We start from the raw sequence: 21,990 nt of genomic DNA, 5'->3' as shown, positions 1-21,990 counted from the left end.
AAGAGATTTTTCTTTTCAAGTATTAGAACTGTATTGCTTTTTGTGGATGCATATATTATTCTTTAATTTTATTAAAATTTAAATGTTTCTGACATGTTAAAAAAAGAGAAAATATTATTTTATATTTATTGAGACATAGATTTTTAACATACATCACACGAGGAAAATGTTAGTAAAAGAAATTTGTTTCCAAAAACTTCTTCACAAAGTCTGACTCTACTATATCTGTTTTTAACTTGAAGTCATTGCTTTTCATTTTTTTCAACACAATATTGTTCTCTGTGCCAACAAAATTACTGGTGATACAGCATTTCTTAAAAGACTCCTGTTGTCTCTGAGATTTATCTTTTAAGTTGCTGATATCCACTTTGAAAGTTGTGATGCTAGTGCTTTTCTATCTGAATAAGCTCATAGTTTTATTTTTCCCTCATTCAAATTACATTTTGCTGAAACAAGCAGCTTCTGTTCAGACAACAGAAAGTTGTTTTAACAAATTTATGTTTCAGTACTCTAATAATCTCACATGATTCATGAATTTGGTCACTCCACCCTCTCTTTGCTTTAAGATTTGTTTTACCTATTTCAAGTCTTGGAAATCTCTTCAGTTACACTATTTAGTGTGTACTAACAATACCTGTAGTTCCAACAGCACACACAACTCAATGAAGTGAGTAAAACATAAATAGTTATACCAAATTTGTATATATACAGGCATTAACTAGTTTATCACAATTGACACTTAGTTGATAGCATTGTAGAATGCATCCTAATTTTAAGTATGTTAGTAGTTGAAAAAAATATACATCTTCAATTTGATGAAATGAAATTTTAATTTGCTACATTGCTCACCTGATTACATAAATATATCTGTCATGTCCTTATTGTCAACAATTCCACTATGCATAGCTTTTTCATCCTCCCTTTCTTTGCATATCCAACAAGAACTTTTTTTTTTTGAGAGAGAGAGAGAGCGCACCTCCAAGTTGTGTGAAGCAGAAGGAGAGGGAGAGAGAGAATCTTAAGCAGGCTCCATGCCCAGCATGGAGCCCAAACAAGGTTTGATCCCATGATCCAGGGATCATGACCTGAGCCAAAATCAAAAGTCAGACACTCAACCTACTGAGCCACCCAGAAGCCCCCCCCCTCTTTTTTTTTAAGAGAGAGCAAGAGAGAGAGCAACAGGAACATTTTTAACTTCTCCCAAACTTCATAGTTTAGAATAGAGATAAGCCTCCTGGCACAGGGCTACCAAGAGAAATACTGTCTACTAAGTGGTCTGCAAAAACCAACATAAAAGCTTGTTAAGTTGTATTTAATCAAAAGCCAACCTGTACTACCAAATGTTTGTGTTCACTCTTCCTCCCTACAACCTACACCCCTCACAGGAGTTAATTACTTCGTATTTTGAAGGAATAGAATGTAATACAAGAATGTGGTCAGCTCTTTCTAGATCTGTAAAGCAAGTTAGACTCATTGCAGAGGTTCAAGAGTATGCTGCAAATCTAAAGAGCTGTGATCATTTTGTCATCAATTCTTTGTTCTTTGCTGTCAAAGTTGCTGAAAAGGTTTAGGCAAAGTTTATACTTAGAATTTAACCAAACCCATGCATCTCCAGTAAAAAAGACATCAACTCTACGTTTTTGGAGAGTGACCATTAAGATCTTGACATTCAGCCTCTTTAAATATGTAACTTTATATTTTTTCCTCCAATTTTTAAAGTTCTACTTTAATACTATTTGTTCTCTGAATAAGCCATTAAGAAATAACTAAAAGGAAATATAATTTTTTCAGTAGTGAAACAGCTTACAGATATAGAGGCTGGATTAAAGAACAAAAAGAATATTGTGACTAAAGAACATTCTGACTAAAACTTAAATCTCAAATTGGAATCTTTAACAATCTTCCATAACAAACTAATTCTCTGTTCTTAAATAAACTAAAAGACAAAAATATTCCCTTGGAATATGGTATATAATTACATTTTTAACTATATATATATATTTTTTAGTGATGCTTTGTTTTATCTCTGACATAATACTTTTCCAAGTTTTTTATAAATCAGAACAAATATATGAAGTAAATTCCAGTTCATTTATTTATTGGCATATCCAAATATATTTATATGCAGAATATTCTGCTATAGAATATGAGATTGAAAATATATATAATTCTTGGGGCACATGGCTGGCTCAGTCAGTCGAGGACTCTTGATCTCAGGGTTGTGAGTTCTAGCCCCATGTTGGGTATAGAGATTACTTAACAATAAAATACTTGAAAAAAAAAAAAGAAAAGTATACACACACACACACACATATACAGCAAGAAAAGTAAAAGAGATGGGTACAATAAACATGATTAGGTGTCATTTTAAGAACACCGTATTCCTTTAAAAACTAAAAGACCTTATCATATATATTGAGTTATAACCAATCATAACTAGTTACAATTAGGTTTGACTTATGTAAGAGAGATTCAATTTCAGTGACCCCCAAGACAGAGGTACTCCATTTTTAATATGCATGTGCCAAGGGCATCCTAAGAAACAACTTCATTTGTGTGAATAGAAGGAAAAAGAGAGCTTGGAAGATCACTTGTGGGAGAGTTTTATGAGCCAGACCTGGAAGGACTACAAATCACTTTCCAATCCACTGGCTAGAACTCAGTCACATAACCACTTCTAACTGCAAAGGAAACTGGGAAAGGCTCCTTAGCTAAAAAGAGGAAGCTATGGTTTGGGTGAGCACTTAGAAGTTGCGTCACATTTCCTCGGAGGTTTTTTGCTTTGTATTTTGTTTTGTTTTGTTTTGTTTTAAAGGATTTCTTTTTTGTTTGTTTGTTTAAAATTTTATTTATTTATTCGAGAGAGAGAGAGAGTGTTCAGGAGTAGGTGGGAGGGGCAAAGGAAGAGGGAGAAGCAGACTCCCTGCTGAGCAGGGAGCTGTACATGGGGCTCAATCCCAGGACTCTGAGATCATGACCTGAGCCCAAGGCAGATGCTTAACAGACTAAGCCACCCAGGGACTCCCTCAGAGGTTTTTTTGTGATCATTAAAATAATTAATACATATGGAGTACTTTAATAATTCCTCATTCATGATAAGTGTTCAATAAATGTCTATTACTGGGGTGCTTGGGTGGCTCAAATATTTGAGGCTCCCATTCTTGATTTCCACTCAGGTCATGCCCTCAGGGTCATGAGATAGAGTCTGGCATCAGACTCCAGACTCAGCGGAGAGTCTGCTTGAGATTCTCCTTCTTCCTCTGCCCCTCGTGCTTGTGCTCTCTCTAAAATATATATTTAAAAATAAATAAATGTTCATTATTACTCTTTTCAATTCTTTCCCTACATATAAATTCTTGTCCTTTAACTCAGAATAACTAAGTCTTTTTAAAATCATCTTTTAAAAAACAAGAATATTTAGCCTATTTCCTTATGTTTCTGCCAAATAGGGTCTAGTACTATTAACCTGTAGTGGTTAATTTGAAAGATCTAATTGACCTAAATATAAATTTAATTTTGTATGAAATTTCTGCGCTTTCATTGAACATATTATTGCCCATCTGGATTACTACTTACTGTAAACATAAACTAGATTAACTCATATTGCTGTTATATATAAATTTCATGACGAAGTAGGAGATAAACATAAACTGATCTTTGATAGATAAAACATCACATTTGTAACAAGTACAGTAGGAGTAAAACTTTTGCTTCCACTCTCTGACATTTAATATAAGAATTTAAGGGAAAAAAATGGCCAAAACTAGTTTAATTGGGTTAGATAAAACAGTGAAAAAGAATTAATGAGAAACTTTTCCCTAGTAAATTGAATTTGTAGTTGATAACAGAGTACTAGAAGGCTCCATTTACTTAAATGTTTATCCTGTTAAATATTACTGTCCTTGGAACTAGTGATTAAACAATTATTCTAGGCAGCAGTTTAATATGGAAATTAGTGTAACTATATCTTACTTTATCCTACTAAAAAGTACAGCATTATAAAGTTTTCACATTGTACTCTGAAATCACAAACCATTAACAGTCTCAGCATGCTACTAAATGGTGCACTCCAATTTAGAATGTGGCTCTAATGAGCTCTTTAATGAGATTATCTTAAACAAATTAAATGGTATCCAAGAGTATTTGTTCAGCAAACAATATTTGAGGGGTATTATTAAATATAAAAGAACATGTGTGGCAATCATTAAATGAAGAAACAGACTGAATTTTTTAAATTTCTTGTACTGAAATATAATTGACATTTAACATTTTATTAGTTTCCGATATATAACATGATGATTTGATATATATATTATGAAACGGTCACACAATAAGTCTAGTTAATACACATCGCCACACACAGTTAAAATTATTTTTCTTGTAACGATAACCTTTAAGATCTATTCTCTTAGCAAATCCCAAATATATAATACAGTGTTTTAAAGTATAGTCACCATGTTTTACATTACAATCCAAGATTTACTTATTATATGACTGAAAGTTTGTACCTTCTTACCACTTTAATCTTTTTCGCCTATGCCCACTCCATAGCCCACACTCTAGCAACCACTAATCTGGAGAATTGAATTTTTTGAAGCAACAAAAACTATACAAAATTTAAAAGATTTTAATATTAAAAATCCATCTATGACAATTTAAAAGTGGTCTCACTATTCAACAAAATGGATAACAACTGATGTTGAGTAAAAGTAAAGAAAATCTGAGGAGGTTGGCAACTTTTATGTTCTGTCAATGCCTTCTAGACAAAGATCACCAGGAACATACCTGGAGTTGAACAAGTTGGGTTTATTATTTGCTACCATTGAGAGAGAAAGCATACTGTGAAGAACTGTGGGACTTTTTAAGAAGGGGATGTTAGAAAAGACTTATTGTAGGATTTGGGTTATGACTGAATGATTTTGGTGAGGTCAAGCAAGAATAACCTAAATTGAGTTGTGCCAGAAAGTGGGATAATTTAATAATTGGGTATCTCAATAAATCTCATTTATATAGGAAAGGTAGACTAGAGTGAGGCTAAAGCAGTAATTGGCTAAGAAATGACAGTCATTCATATTAGCTAGGAAAGGGAAGTATTTGCTATCTTGTGACTCCCACAATTATTCATATTTTGTGTTCAGACATGATTATAAAGTAAGCTTGTTTTTGTCTTGCTCTTCGTGGTCACAGAGTGACTTTCTGATGTTGGTGTTCTACAAAATTACTCCATGCTCAAAAGAACACCAACACTTAGCTGTAAAAGTCAGGCCAGATGACAGGATCACCAAAGCCATCCACAAATTTTTCTTCTCTCTTTCTTATTATTCATTTATAAAAACAATTACTTGCTTTTAACTTAGCAAATATGTGGCTTTGTTTACTAAATTCTGTACCATATCATCATGTGTATTGACATATGGGCTGCTGAGTAAGCAATATAGCTGGAGTGAATTCAGCATTAACTTTACTAAGTTTAATTTTTTATTATAACTATGATGTGATCTTAAAAAATCTAAGTTTTAATAATATTTGATGGTCTATGGATCATGTGTAGAGAAAATTTTACCATGAAAACTAATAATCCAGTAAGATTTGAAAGTATGTATGGAGGAGCTGGCTCTGTGGCACAATGAAGTATATATAGAGAAAATAAAACTGAAGTAGGAACTGGATTTTTTATTTACTTCAGAGAATCAAATTTAGATAAAGTAAAAGTAATAGAATAAATAGGGTAGAAATAGATAATAGTTAACAATTATTAACTTATTAAGTCAATAGTATTAACTGACATTTTGAGTGTTTACTATGGACTAAGTAACAGACATGCATTAATTCATTTACACCTTGCAACAACATGAAATGAATTCTAGCATTATTCTTATTTCACAGATGAGGAAAAAGTATTAGACAAGTTGCATAACTTACCTCAAGTAATCCAGGCTAATATATAAGAGAAACATGTATGATATGAAATCATGTCTGTCTGACTTCAGAGCCACATCCTCAATCAATCTTTATGCTACTAAGGAGGTTCTTCCAGAAAAATCATTAATCATGGGATTAAGATTATGAGACATCAGAGTGGCCATCCAGTATGAGGACACAGAGAATATGATGCCAATTATTGATGATATAATTATTTTAGGCTAAATAACACAACATAATATTAGTAAAAGAGTGGAAGGGGTGCCTGGGTGGCTTAGTCGGTTAAGTGTCTGCCTTCAGCTCAGGTCATGATCCCAGGGTCCTGGGATTGAGCCCTGCATCGGGCTCCCTGTTCAGTGGGGAGATTGCTTCTCCCTCTCCCTCTCCCCCATCCCCTGCTCTCTCTCTCTCAAATAAATAAATAAAATCTTAAAAAAAAAAAGAGAGAGTGGGAAAGTTCATACTTTTTCTGCTGTAAAAAGCACAAGAACATATCAATGGAGTCACCAATTTGAAACGATTCATCACATTATATTCAGGCTATGCTGAGGCGATTAAATGAGGATAACTGTTCCAAACAAATGTAATTTTTAAATTATTGATTCAGGGGCGCCTGGGTGGCACAGTCGTTAAGCGTCTGCCTTCGGCTCAGGGCGTGATCCCGGCGTTCTGGGATCGAGCCCCACATCAGGCTCCTCTGCTAGGAGCCTGCTTCTTCCTCTCCCACTCCCCCTGCTTGTGTTCCCTCTCTCGCTGGCTGTGTCTCTCTGTCAAATAAATAAATAAAATCTTTAAAAATAAATAAATAAAATAAATAAATTATTGATTCAATTAATAGATCTATCAGAAAAAAGGAGGTTAGTACTTTTCATAATCTGCCTCTATTTCATTGAACGAAAGTTTTTTTTTTTTTTTAGTTAGAATGGAAGTACAAACCTAGATTTTTCTCTTTGCAGTTGGAATTAAATTTTAACAAGACTCATATTACCAGGACTGCTATTTTTCCCTAGTTCATCACTAGATGATGAATATAAAGGATTAATAAAAGCATTGTTGTAAAATGAAATAACCCTTCCAGAAATTTGCCAACTACTTGGGAAAATTGAAAAACCTCAAAATTTTCATACTCTGCTTCCTTATTACTCACCAGAAATCTACCCCAAAAAATGCAGACAAAAACTTATGAACCAAATAGCCCTTAAGTTTGTATGGAACCAGAAAAGGCCCCAAATCGCCAAGGAATTGTTGAAAAGGAAAAACAAAGCTGGGGGCATCACAATACCGGATTTCAAGCTGTACTACAAAGCTGTGATCACAAAGACAGCATGGTACTGGCACAAAAACAGACACATAGACCAATGGAACAGAATAGAGAACCCAGAAATGGACCCTCAGCTCTTTGGGCAACTAATTTTTGACAAAGCAGGAAAAAACATCCAGTGGAAAAAAGACAGCCTCTTCAATAAATGGTGCTGGGAAAATTGGACAGCTACATGCAAAAGAATGAAACTTAACCACTCTCTCACACCATACACAAAGTTAAACTCTAAATGGATGAAAGACCTCGATGTGAGACAGGAATCCATCAGAATCCTAGAGGAGAACATAGGCAGCAACCTATACGACATCGGCCACAGCAACCTTTTTCATGACACATCTCCAAAGGCAAGAGAAACAAAAGATAAAATGAACTCATGGGACTTCATCAAGATAAAAAGCTTCTGCACAGCCAAGGAAACAGTCAAAAAAACTAAGAGGCAGCCCACGGAATGGGAGAATATATTTGCAAATGATATTACAGATAAAAGACTGGTATCCAAGATCTACAAAGAACTTCTCAAACTCAATACACGAGAAACAAATAAATCATAAAATGGGCAGAAGATATGAACAGACACTTTTCCAATGAAGACATACAAATGGCTAACAAACACATGAAAAATTGTTCAAAATCATTAGCCATCAGGGAAATTCATATCAAAACCACACTAAGATACCACCTTACGCAAGTTAGAATGGCAAAAATTGACAAGGCAAGAAACAACAATTGCTGGAGAGGATGTGGAGAAAGGGGATCCCTCCTACATTGTTGGTGGGAATGCAAGTTGGTACAGTCACTTTGGAAAACAGTGTGGAGGTCCCTTAAAAAGTTAAAAATTGAGCTACCCTATGATCCAGCCATTGCACTACTGGGTGTTTACCCCAAAGATACAGACGTAGTGAAGAGAAGGGCCATATGCACCCCAATGTTCATAGCTGCTCTGTCCACAATAGCTAAATCGTGGAAGGAGCCGAGATGCCCTTCAACAGATGATTGGATTAAGAATTGTGTTCCATATATATAGTGGAATATTATTCAGCTATCAAAAAGAACGATTTCTCAACATTTGCTGCAAGGTGGACGGCACTGGAGGAGATAATGCTAAGTGAAATAAGTCAAGCAGAAAAAGAAATCATATGGTTTCTCTCATCTATGGAACATAAGAACTAGGAAGATCGGTAGGAGAAGAAAGGGATAGAGAAAGGGGGGGTAATCAGAAGGGGGAATGAACCATGAGAGACTATGGACTCTGAGAAACAAACTGAGGGCTTCAGAGGGGAGGGGGGTGGGGAATGGGATAGGCTGGTGATGGGTAGTAAGGAGGGCACGTATTGCATGGTGCACTGGGTGTTATACGCAACTAATGAATCTTGGAACTTTACATCAAAAACCAGGGATGTACTGTATGGTGACTAACATAATAAAAAAATATTAAAAAAAAACTTATGAACAAAGAATTTAATCAAACTAATAATTATAATGTTGAAAACAAGCCAAATCTGCAATATTAGGGGAATAGCTAAGTGAATTATATACCCAAATAATTTAATGTGATGTGGCCATTTATAATTTGTCTTTTAGTGTTTTTAATTATGTAAGGAAATTATGCTATATCAAGAAATAACAAAAAAGCAAAGTAAAAGTATATATACACATAAATGATCATAACTATAAAAATGCATATAAAAAGACTGAAGAGAAATAGTGTACTGTTAATCATGAATATTTAAAAGCAGTAAGATATATTATTTAAATATACCCTAAAACTTTACTTTCAAAATTTTTAACAAGTATAGTAGACATGCCTATCATTTCCTCTCCTAGACACTTATTTTCTAGAATCTACTATAACCACAGACTTTAGAGAGACAGACCTTTGTGATCCTTTCACCCACCTCCTCATGCCCAATCATGGATAATCATCTAGTCCAAATCCCATCAAGGCACTGGCAGCCTAATGATAAACCTGAATCTTTTAAGAAATGAACTGATGGGGTGCCTGGGTGGCTCAGTTGGTTAAGCATCAGGCTCTTGGTTTCAGCTAAGGTTATGATCTCAGGATTATGAAATAGAGCCCTGTGGTGGGCTCCATGCCGGGCATGGAGCCTGCTTAAGATTCTCTCTCCCCACCTCCCTTGGCCCCCTCTGCCCCACCCCTGTCTCTAAAAAAAAAAAAAAAGAAAGAAAGAAAGAAATGAACTGAGACAGAGAGATAGTAATCAATTACTAATAAGAACAGATGTTAAGCAGTCATAGTTTAGAGCTATTACTGTTGATTCTAACTGGCATCATACAAAATACATTAGAAGGTGGTAAGAAAGAAAGAAACAGAATAGTTAAGCAACAGAGAGAAAGCAGATTTTAGAGTCCTTGGAGTCCTAAAAATAACAAAGAGTGGTCTCTATTCCTGACATCCCAAATCCAGGTCCCATGAGGTTCAACATTACTCATTCCCATTCTTTAAAATCTTGAGACATCTGTGGCTTTATAATAAACAACTTTTTACTTGACCTTGTTTAAGTTGGTTTCCATACTTGAAAACAAAAGAAATTGATAGAATAAATGAAAGGAAATATACCAGAACAACTTATGAGAAAATGGAATGGGAATATCAGCTAGAAAAGTACAAGTTTCAACTGTGTTCCTGCATTTTTTTTTATTTTGAATTCCGAAGTTAACTTGTTTTCTTTTATGTGACTAGTTGAAGTTTTACTTAAAAGCAGAAGAATGAGTCAGAGATTGGCAAAAGGAGAAGTCTGAGAGAATCCAAGCATAAAAAAGTATTCAACACACTGACACTTGTTCTGAGATGAAGATGAAAGATTCTTCTAGGAGCCAAGGGCAATCCCCAGCTGACAGCCAACAAGGAAAGGAGGACTTCTGCCCTACAACCATAAGGAACTAGACTCTGCCAACAATGTGAATGAACATGGAAGTGGATTCTTCCTGGAGCCTTTTCCTAAGTGCCCAATTAGGCAACACTTTAGTATTGGCTTTGTGAAAATCTGGAGCAGAGAACCCAGCTGAGCCAATCCAGACTCTGACTTAAGGAATTTTGAGATAATATTTTGTATTGTTTTAAGCCATTAAATCTGTGGTAATTTATTATGCCAGCAGTAGAAAACTAACATACCACCTTAGGCCATCTACCCCTAGTTGACTGTTGAGGTAACTATAGCCACATAAGGCTATCAGCTGAATCTAACTCCAATTTCTGATCCAGAGAACTGTTTGATGTTTTAAACTACCAAAATTTGGGGTGGTTTTTTAGGCAATAATAAATAACCGATACAGAAATAAGTACTGAGCATTTGAGTCTGCTGCATTAAAATTTTAAAGCAAATGGTATTGACTTTGAGACTAGGTCAAGTGTAGAGCCTTGTAAAGTAGGAAATGCTTAGTAAGACAAAAAATGGTGATGAAATTGCTATAGGAAGCTGAAGTAGAAACCACGTGCCTGGATAATATATTCCAGTAAGAGTATGTACAGTGAGAAGAATGCAATCAGATCCTTGGGAAACAGAAACATTTAAGGGATCCAGAAAGAAAGAAGCTATTAGTAAAGGAGATTTGACATGCAATGTTTGAGAAAATAGGCTGAGGACCAGGAAAGAGTAATACAAGCAAATCAATAATCAAAGAGAGGTCAGAAAGTTGTTTGTAAGAAATTTGGCAATATGTGTCCCAGGCTTTAAAAATATGTGTATACTTTGATTTAGAAGTATACTTTTAGCAAATTATCCTAAGGACAATCACAGCATATGTTTTTAAAGCTAAAGAAAAATTCAAAAACAACCTAAACATCTGACAATAAAGCACTGAGTAAGTAAATGACACAGCCATACTGTGCAACTATTAAAACTTTAAAAATTATTTTGTAAGAAAATAGTTATTGACATGTAAGATAGAAACTTTTCACTGGTGAGTGAAAAAAGCAGATTACAAAGCTTAGACTTTGCATTTTAAAAAATACATGAATATATAAATACATGTGAATATTCATATATGTGAATGTATATGAATCAGTTATTCTGAAAAAATTCTGAAATTATATATAGTGAAATAGTAATATTAATCATCTCTGAATGGTAGAACTACTGCTGATTTTTTCTTCGTTTTATTAGTGTTTTCCAATTTTCTTATTATAAATATGTATAAGCCAAGATTTTTTCCCTAACATTAATGAAGACATCTTTCTCTAAAAACAGTGCTCAGAAATACTAAGTGCCACAGAGAAATAATTAAAAAGGAAAATGAAATGCTCACTTGATCTGGCATTCACTAGATTATTCACAATTTGAGAAAAAACATTTCATTAGAATTTGGAGGATCCATGGAGGTTGAGGAATGAATGGGAGCATCCACTGCACAAAGATGTCATGAGAACTAAACAACAATGTGGGTAAAGAGCTTACCCAGTGCCTGATATATATCAACAGAGTAAGCCCTCAGTCAATGAAGAGCAGTTAATTTTAGGAGGGATGACAATGTCTATATTCCAGTGCACAGACTTTGGGTCTGAGTTACCTTCAGCAAATGCTTTAGTCTGTCTCGATCTCAGTTTCCTCATCTGTAAATAGGGAGTAGAGGATATCTACAGATATTTTGTCAGAGAGTTAAGAATTAAATCTGACAGTAAGTGCAATACCCAAGCTTTACACTCTGACTTAGAAATATCTCTGGTTACTAAATAAAGGGGTGGACAGAGCAATCCTAGGTAGCCCTTAAAAGAACCTTGGCTGTGAAATAAAGGAATGATCATGATTGAAGTACACGGAACTAAGGGAGAGTATTTTCAAGACAAGAGAAATCAATGTATTTTCTGGAGAGAAGGAAATAGTGAAGAGTGATAAAATGAAGCTATGAAGAAAGAAATGTGCTTAATTTGTGAAAAGATATCCTCGAAGAAATGTGGGTAGATGGGATCTAAAGCATAGGAGAGGCATTTATCTTAGTCATCTTCCCTGTGAGACAGAAGGTAGCAATAGGTATCATTATGAAAGACCCGAATCTTTAGGATAGTATTTTCTTGGTGTGTCCCGCCTTGAGTGTGCTTCTATGTGATGCTTGGAGAATATTCATTTTTGATCCACAAGTTTGAAAACAGCTATTATTACTATTACTATGATTATCATCATTTCTTGTTTTCCTTGGTATATTATAAAACATTCCTTCCCCCACAAAAAAAGAGAAACTTAGAAAGGTATTTTATTGAATAAAAAAACCAAAACCACTGAGAGAAAGACATTTACTTACTTCAGTAGTGCCTTATCCAAACACCTTACCCAAAAATTATTGCTAAGCCCCAGATATCTTTATACAATTAAGCCTCAGTAATTTGAATTCCCACCTCATATAAACACTAGTTAACACAAGGTATGTGCTTGTTCCCTTAGTACTTTGAATTAACATTTTGAACACTTTTATTTTTTTTAGGTTCTGGAAAAGGAACATTTTTAAGGTATTTTTGGCAGGTGCTTTGGTTAGCTTCAGTGAATCTATTCATTAGTACAAGGGAGCATTTTCCACTGGTTGCAGACCAAACCTAAGGTGAAACTTGCTGGATAAACATTTCTGTTTACCTGTCATGTAAATTATTCGATTTATGGTTGAACTAGTTCACTACACACAATAGTTTTGTTTGATAAATAAATTAAGAAATAACACATAGGGCCAATATAGATGGTTGGCAATAAGTTAGGATAATGTAACACTGTGAGGTTTTAAATAAAGTGGATCATAATATAATTTGTATAGCTGTATTTCAATTATCATCATCATTTTATTTCCATTTGAAATAGAAGTTTCTGCTACAAAATGAATATGAATATATTTCATATTTAGTAATCATTTTGTTTGTTCCCTTATATTAGGATTCTCCAGAAAAACAGAACCAATAGGATGTGCATTTATAAAGAGATTTATTTTAAGACATTGGCTTACCTCATTATGGAGGCTGACAAGTTCAAAATCTGCAAGGTAGACTGGCAGGTTGGAGACCCGCTGCTGCAGTTCAAGTCTGAAAGCCTCGCCCTGCTGAATTCCCTCTTACTCAGAAGAAGTCAGTCTTGTGTTCTATTCAGGCCTTCAGCTGATTGGATGAGGCCCAACCACCTTAGAGAGGGCAATCCACTTTACTCAAAGTTCACCAGTTTATAAATTAATCTCATCCAAAAAATCATCTTAGAAACATATAGAATAATGTTTGACCACATACCTGGGCACCATAGCCCAGCCAAATTGACACATAAAATTAGTCATCATACCCTTCCTTAACTGTAATCGAGTTTAATGAAACTTACAAAATTAGGCTAGAAGGATACATACCAGTGAGAAATAGAGTTAGTACAATAAGTCAATACCAGGGAGAAAACTGTCAATGCCCTCCCCCTGCCCATCACTTCTGCTATGCTGATAAATAAGTTTTGTGCAAGACATGCCACCCTGCCTGTCTTCGATCTCCATGCCCACCCCCTAACACAGACCCCTATTTGGAGGAGGCACCAATATTAGTCTGCCTTCGGCCTTACTCAAAAATGCAGGCAGGCAGTATCCTGTACTGTATTTCTCTTCTCTCACTCTACTTCTCTCCTCCACTTCCCTCCTCTCCCTTCTTCTCTTTGGAGATTCACAAGCCCAGGGATTCCCCTCATTTTGCCTATGCCTACATAGGTAATAAACCTTTAAATAACTTGTAATCACTGGCTCTGGTATGGACTGTTTGTCATTTAATATCTTACACAGGAAGGAATGGGCAGACAATGACAACTGGTCCAGTAGTGCAAATGCTATAAAAACACCAAACTGTTAGGATGACCATTACTAGACAGAAGTGCAGAGGGTAAAATTTTTGGTTTCTGACTCAGTGTACAAGTGTATTAACACACAAATATTTTGTAACTAAAAAAATATACATTTCATTTTTTTTATTGCTATGTTAGTCACCATATAGTACATCATTAGCTTTTGAAGTAGTGCTCCATGATTCATTATTTGCATATAACACCCAGTGCTCATTACAACACATACCCTCCTTAATACCTATCACTGGGCTACCCCGTCCCCTAACCCCCCTCCCCTCTGAAACCCTCAGATTGTTTCCCCGAGTCCATAGTCTCTCATGGTTCATCTCCCGCTCTGATTTCCCCCCCTTCAATTTTCCCTTCCTTCTCCTAATGTCCTCCATGCTATCCCTTATGTTCCACATATGAGTGAAACCATATAATTGTCTTTCTCTGCTTGACTGATTCCACTTAGAATATATTTTATTTTTAAAGTAGCCATTTAATTAGAATAACTCGGATGAATAGTATATAGACCATGTATTTTTATGATATACATTTCAAATATAGTAATATCAATCACATAAACAAGAATGAAGTCTGTCTTCACACAAGCTAAAGGCCCATGCTGTTACGGCAGTTGTGCTATACAAAGTAAAAAGTAATCAGAGGGTCAGCTTCCTTCTATCATGTGATTTGTCCACCTCTGGGTTCCCAGATGGCTCATTAACACCTATACAAATTCTAGCTAGCAGTAAAAAGGAAAGAAGGAGGAAAATGTATTTTCCTTTCCTTTAAGGGTATTGTTTGCAGGGGGCAGAGATTATGTCTGCTCATATGTCATTGTCCAGTACATAAGCACATCTAGCTTGAAGGAAGACTAGGAATCTTTAGTCTAGATGACCTAGTGCCCAGTATTATAGGAAGAGGGAAAATGGATGTCAGGGAATAAATAACCAGCAGTGTTGACTACATATGTAAGCTTTAGTTTAATAATTAGATAGATATGTATTTGTATGCACGTGTGTGCATATGCATATATGTGTGTATATGTGTGTGTATAAAGAGAGACGGGGAGAAAGAGAAAAGTGGGGAGGGAAGTAAATAATTTGATTTGTGTCTTGAAATTACTAAAATTGTAACCATCCATCTGCTATAATGGTAATTAATTCAACTGTGTCAATAAGGATTTGTTTTATGTCATAAGGCATACTAGATTCATTTTGATTGATTATAAAAATATGTAAGCACTAGAAAATTTTTCTGTGTATATAAAATAAACTGTGTAGTTTATTCATTAACTAGTCACATGGAAAAAAATCTCTTCATGGGTAAGTATCAACTATTGCCACAATTGTGCTTGTAAACAAACTACCCCATGACTTCAAGGCATGAAACAACAATCATTTATTCTTGCTCACACATTTGTGTCCTGTGAAGGTTGGCTGATTTAGGCTGAGCTTGGCTTCAAGCTATAGGTTAGGTTCAAGTCTGCTCTATGTATCTTTCTTGGATCAGTGGGACTAGTGGGCTACCTGCCACATGTTCTTCACATGACAATAACAGAAGCACAACAGGGCAGACTGGACTGCTGCACTATTTTATTTCACTTCTGTCACATCTACCAACAGTCCATAGCCCATTGCCAGCCAAATATTCAAGCCCTAAATTAAATGCTGATGAAGTACCTCCTGCCTACCTGGAGACAAGGGCAGGGCTATATATTATCAAGGGTGTAGATATATATTGCTATTTTAAGGAAGCAAAAATTGTAATCTCTTAGTAAATCTACCATAAGATTGTATTGTACCATTTCAAAGTGAATGTGATTTCACATTGTAAAGAAGACTTATTCCTTTTTTTAATTTTTTAAAAAGATTTTATTTATTTATTTATTTGACAGAGAGAGAGAAAGCACAAACAGAGGGAGCAGCAGGCAGAGGGAGAGGGAGAAGCAGGCTCCTTGCCAAGCAGGACCCTGGGACCATGACCTGAGCTGAAGGCAGCTGCTTAACCAACCTTATAAGCCACCCAGGAGCCCCTATCAGACTTATTCCTATAAATTAATTCATTTATTTGATAATTATTTGGCTCCTATTATTTGTGTGAGACACAGATTTTTTTTCAAAAAAAATATATATACTTCCAGCTCTAAAGAAAATTAGGATGGTGGAAGATTACAACAAGGTAAAAAGCAATTATAGTATAATGTGGTACATTCAGTGATAAAGATATGAAGAAGGCAATTCACAGATACGAGGAGAGGCATTTGTCTAGCCTAAGAAAAAGGAAGAGTATTGGGAAGATTTCCTGGAAGGAACATCTTGAAAAGCTATGTAAAAGAAAGAGAATTAAATTCTATCAGTTATCTTTTGATGCATTAAAACTGCCCAAGAACCTGTCAGAGGAATTATAGTCACATGTCTTTGGGTTTGCTGGGGTGGCTCTGCTTCATCCAATGACGTGATCTTCATTCCCGCACTGGAGCCACTAGCTAGCCAGGGTATTCTCATGGTAATGGCAAAGAGCTAGAGGAAAAACCTGAATATACAAACACATCTGTGTTCTATCTTCTAAAATCCCACTAGCCAAAACAAGTCATATGACTGAGCAAAACATCAAAAGGTAGGGAAGAAAGTATACTCTTTTATGTGGTGGGGTAGAATTGAAAAGTTACAGGGCACATGATTACAGGAAGCAGGGAAAAGAATTGAAGCAAATAACTCAGCCTACCATACGGTTAAGCACTTACCTTAGGCTCAGGTCATGATCTCAGTGTCCTGGGATAGAGTCCTGAGCCCTGCTTTGGGCTCCCCGCTCAGCGGGGAGCCTTCTTCTCCCTCTCACTTTGTCCCTGCCCACCAGTCATGCTTGCTTTCACTCTCTCAAATAAATTAAAAATCTAAAAAAAAAAAAAAAAAAAAAAAATACTGATCTGTCTACATTAATATATAATCATATATGCCTAATCTTATAATAAATAAAAATAAATGCATAAAATACATAAATATATTTTAAAATACGTATTTAGCTCAGGGATCCTGGGTGGCTCAGTTGGTTAAGCATCTGCCTTCGGCTCAGATCATGATCCCAGAGTCCTGGGATCAAGTCCCACATCGGACTCCCTGCTCAGAGGGGAGTCTGCTTCTCCCTCTGCCCCTCACCCCACTCTTGTGCTCTCTCTCACTCTCTCTCTAATAAAAAAAAAAATAAAAATAATAAAAAAATAATAAATAAAATCTTTAAAATATGTATTTAGTTCATATCATGTGATTTAGCCCATATCATGTGATAGGCACTATGGTCTGTATTTGGATATGTTAATAAATATGTATTATTAATATACACCATACCAATTCCTACAGCATTGGGAGTGCTCACTGATTCCATGGTCCATGACGATAAAATATGCTTAGTTAGTTATGCTTTGTATGCCATTTTCTATATTTTCAAAGAATTAATTCATGATATAACTATATGGATACATTAATTAAATGCTTTATTAAATTCTCAGTACCAATTTTTGTGGTTTTCATCATTGTTATTAAACATAGTTATATAGGACTCAGTTTTAGAGACTAACTTTACTAAAGTTACATACAGTGGCCATTAGTAGGACATTAATAGCAACTAACAGGTTTATGTACGTGTGTTTTAAGTTCCACAGAAAATAAGACTTTGTCTTTGCATCAGGAGGGGAGTTTGTTAACAAAGTAGACTGTCAGGTCTCACTCCAAGAAAGTCTGGTGGTGTCGGTTCTGTTATGGACTCAAAAAACACTGAATAGAGGCTGGTTAAATCATTCAATACCTATTATTAAAAAAAGTAGTCAGGTGGTACAGGTAGTCCTGGAATGCACTTTGAAAAACCCAGGTTTTGGGTTTAGGAACTCCAGAGAAAAGATATGAAAATAGCAGGTAAAAATAAAAATAGTTCTCAATTCTTGGCTATTTATTTTTCTGATATGTACTTTGAACATAAAATCAAAAATGCACTAAGTGTGTTTAAAGCACACTTGAACTTGGGTAAATGAAGATGCAGGCTATTTTATATTTCATTAGCATTTGCAATGATTCTGGGGATATTTAGCAAAATTTTCTAATGGGAAAAGACATATTGAGATGCTTTTCAGACTCCCCTTGATTCTTACTTAGAAGACTTCCAGTAATTTGCTTTCTTGCTCTATTATTAACATGTTCTTGAGTCTCATGACTGATAGCTCTAATTCTAATTCTTTTCTAATATATTTAATCTGCTATAAAGAATTAGTATAGTTGGATAATCCAGGCAGGATTTTCAGCTTCTTGCTGTCAGCATTCTATAAAAGTGAATGCCAGCAATATTCTTGAATTGAGACATTTGATGTGAAAATCTGATCAGCAATTACTTAATGAAATATGTAAATCTAACCTTGACTGGATATGCTTAGTGTCAAATTTAACTACAAGATTTAGCTTTCAACAAAATTTGAAAGTTATAACAATGCAATAATAACCAAACATTATTAAATTATGGTGAGGTTGATCATCCATTCATTACAGTAAGAGTAGCTAACAGTTATTGAGCTCTTATAGGCACTTTACATACATTATTTCATTAAATCCTCAAAGAAATTCTTCAGCTTGATATTATAATTACTTTACAGATGAGACAGAGAAGTGAAGTAATTTCTCATGATTACAGAACTAATAATAGTTTTTCCTTACCCATTTATGCCTATCTGTGGCTTAATATTATAAACATAAATCTGCTTTGCTTCAGTTATCAAATATTTTAGGCAACAATGATCTAGATTTTTTCTACCAAATTATAATGTCTTTAATTATTTTATTCATTTATTCATTAGATAATAGTTGAGCAATTACAATGTCTAAGAAATTACCCTAAAAATTGTAGACAAGACATAAACAAGAAGATATGGTCCACTACCTCCATGAGTTTGCTAGTTTGATGGTTTAATAAATATGCACTGATTGAATGGCTGACTAATGGCAGTGGGCCTACCCATTTTTCCCTTTTAAATTTTTGTCAACTGTTTGCTTGAAAACCACAAAATGGAGGTTTTTAGAATCATTCATAAACTAAAGATATCTGAATAAAGAACTACAGAAATAAACCAAATAAAGTAAGTCAATAAGTTAGAATTCTTTTGGTTGCAAGTGACAGAAAATGCAACAAAGCTAGATGTTACAAAAAAGGAGGGATCCTGGCTAACATAAAGGAACACTGTAGGGGTAACTCTATCTCCAGGTCACCAAGATGAACTTTCAGTCTCTACTCCCTGTGGAGGCCATAATCTTAGGCCACACTCTTCCAATTAACAAAATGCCTTACTATTTCCAAGCTACTCATTGTCATATCAAGCCCAGTGTTGAAGGGAGGATCTGCCCTCGTGTTCACAGCAAAAGTCCTGAATTATACTTTAATTGGACTGGCTCTTCTACTCACCCCTGAAATAAACTCACTGGCCAGATCATGACTGCTTCAAGCCAATGAATGAGTCTAGCCCTGAAGTACATTGAGGTAACTCAATTCAAACCTCAAGGGTGAGAAATGGCAGAGTGGAGAGCAAGTTCCCCATATGAGTATCAAGAGACTTTTGCAAGTACTTTTTTGTGGGGTGCTAGGTTGCCAGTTTGCTTAATTCTAGACAATTGAAGTATTACTGAGTAATTCTACTCACCAAAATCATTAATTTAGCAAATATTGGCAGTCGGACTTCTATTGGCTAAGTAGACCATAAAAATTACCCAAAAGGGATAAAATACTGTCTTTAATCTTAAGAAATAGCTATTTCCTCTGACTTAATAAACTGTAATAAACAAACTAGCTGAAACTATCTAAAATTACCTGGAAATAGTTAAAGCTGTTTAAAACTTGATAGAAGCAGAACCCTTTAAGCTAGCCTTTCCTTTTTTTCTAGAAGTAGAGAAAAATTACTTTAAATGAGCCTTTGATTATAAAAAGGTAAAGCAAAGACCCTATTCTAAAATAAAAAGTTTAAAAAGATGACAAGTTAGTTGTTTTGTATAATATTGTAAGTGCTTTCTTTACTGTGAAAGTAGCTGCATTAATGTGGGTAGTTTCCTTTATGAAAATGATCTTCACTAAATTTGGATTAAGACAATGTCTCTGCAAGGCAAGAAACAACAATTGTTGGAAAGGATGTGGAGAAAGGGGATCCCTCCTACATTGTTGGTGGGAATGCAAGTTGGTACAGCCACTCTGGAAAACAGTGTGGAGGTCCCTTAAAAAGTTAAAAATTGAGCTACCCTATGATCCAGCCATTGCACTACTGGGTGTTTACCCCAAAGATACAGACATAGTGAAGAGAAGGGCCATGTGCACCCCAATGTTCATAGCAGCATTGTCCACAATAGCTAAATTGTGGAAGGAGCCGAGATGCCCTTCAACAGATGACTGGATTAAGAAGTTGTGGTCCATATATATAATGGACTATTACTCAGCTATCAGAAAGAACGAGTTCTCAACATTTGCTGCAACATGGACGGCACTGGAGGAGATAATGCTAAGTGAAATAAGTCAAGCAGAGAAAGACAACTATCATATGATTTCTCTCATTTTTGGAACATAAGAACTAGAATGATCAGTGGGGGAAGAAAGGGATAAAGAAAGGGGGGGTAATCAGAAGGGGGAATGAAACATGAGAGACTATGGACTATGAGAAACAAACTGAGGGCCTCAGAGGGGAGGGGGGTGGGGGAATGGGATAGACCAGTGACGGGTAGTAAGGAGGGCACGTATTGCATGGTGCACTGGGTGTTATACACAACTAATGAATCATCGAGCCTTACATCGGAAACGGGGGATGTACTGTATGGTGACTAACATAATATAATAAAAAATCATTTAAAAAAATAAATAAATAAAAGAAATTAATAGTGATTTGATAGGTGAAAAAAAAAAAGACAATGTCTCTGAAAACTATTTATCTGGGGTAGATATGATATCTCTGTGTTTGCCTATCCTTAGCCATGCTGTTTCTCATAAGTGATAGATCAAAACAAGACACTAAATAAAGGCAAGAAAGGAAAAGCTGACTTCAAGCAGATAGAAAAATTGTATAGGGGCAGGACTGTGCATGCTGGAGCCCAATCTAGATTATTTACCTCTAACTTCTTCATGTGGTAGTACTCTTCATTGGGGAATTTGCCAATGTAGAATGATCATTGTTAGGCAATATTTTAGTTTAGAAGTGAGGTGGTAGATTCATGAATGTCCTTTTTATATTACCAGGCTCTATAACATTTATGCGAGATATATTCTTTTGTATCTATCTAATACTATATATTAACATAGAATAAAGGAAAATAATAAAGGGGTTGGTTAAATCCATGCATTGGGACCCTATAAAACATGATTTGAAGAACAATGTATAATTATACAAGAAGATGTTTGTGTTCCATTACTAAGAGTTACAAAGTAATAGGAATGATGATCTTCAATTATTACAAACATATGTACATAAAATGCATAAAGGAGTAGAAGGAATATACTAAACTGTTAACAGAGTTTATCAACAATTGATGGGGTTATGTTTTTTCTTTCTTTCATTTGCTGATCAGCATAGAGTTTCAATATAAATATGCACTTTTAAAAGATTTTATTTATTTATTTGTCAGAGAGAGAGAGAGAGTGAGAGCGAGAGAGAGAGCACAAGCAGGGGGAGTGGCAGGAAGAGAGAAAAGCAGGTTCCCTGCTGAGAAAGGAGCCTGATGCAGGACTCCATCCTAGGACCCTGGGATCGGGACCTGAGCTGAAGGCAGACGCTTAACCAATTGAGCCACCCAGGCATCCCTAAATATGCATTACTTTTAGAAAATAGTAATACATTCATTTCAAGTAAGTTATAGTTGTTTTTAAAAATATGAGTTTGCAGAACACCTGGGTGGCTCAGTCAGTTAAGCGTCTGCCTTTGGCTCAGGTAGTGATCCCAGGGTCCTG

General features: G+C 35.3%; 1 protein-coding gene across 1 annotated transcript in view; it reads right to left on the bottom strand.

Moving 5' to 3' along the window:
* The window catches only part of COL11A1 (collagen type XI alpha 1 chain), a 561,059-nt gene that overhangs the window by 514,536 nt on the left and 24,533 nt on the right, over positions 1-21,990 (bottom strand). Inside the window, exon 3 of the mRNA XM_057310420.1 lies at positions 13,187-13,357. The gene's annotated coding sequence lies outside the window, so the exon portion shown is untranslated. The remainder of the gene's footprint in view (positions 1-13,186; positions 13,358-21,990) is intronic.

This window comes from Ursus arctos, unplaced genomic scaffold, assembly GCF_023065955.2.
Source record: "Ursus arctos isolate Adak ecotype North America unplaced genomic scaffold, UrsArc2.0 scaffold_12, whole genome shotgun sequence".
In the NCBI taxonomy this organism is placed as follows: Eukaryota; Metazoa; Chordata; class Mammalia; order Carnivora; family Ursidae; genus Ursus; species Ursus arctos.
The sequence above is the reverse complement of the archived record's forward strand: the minus strand, read 5'-3'. Positions and strand labels throughout refer to the sequence as shown.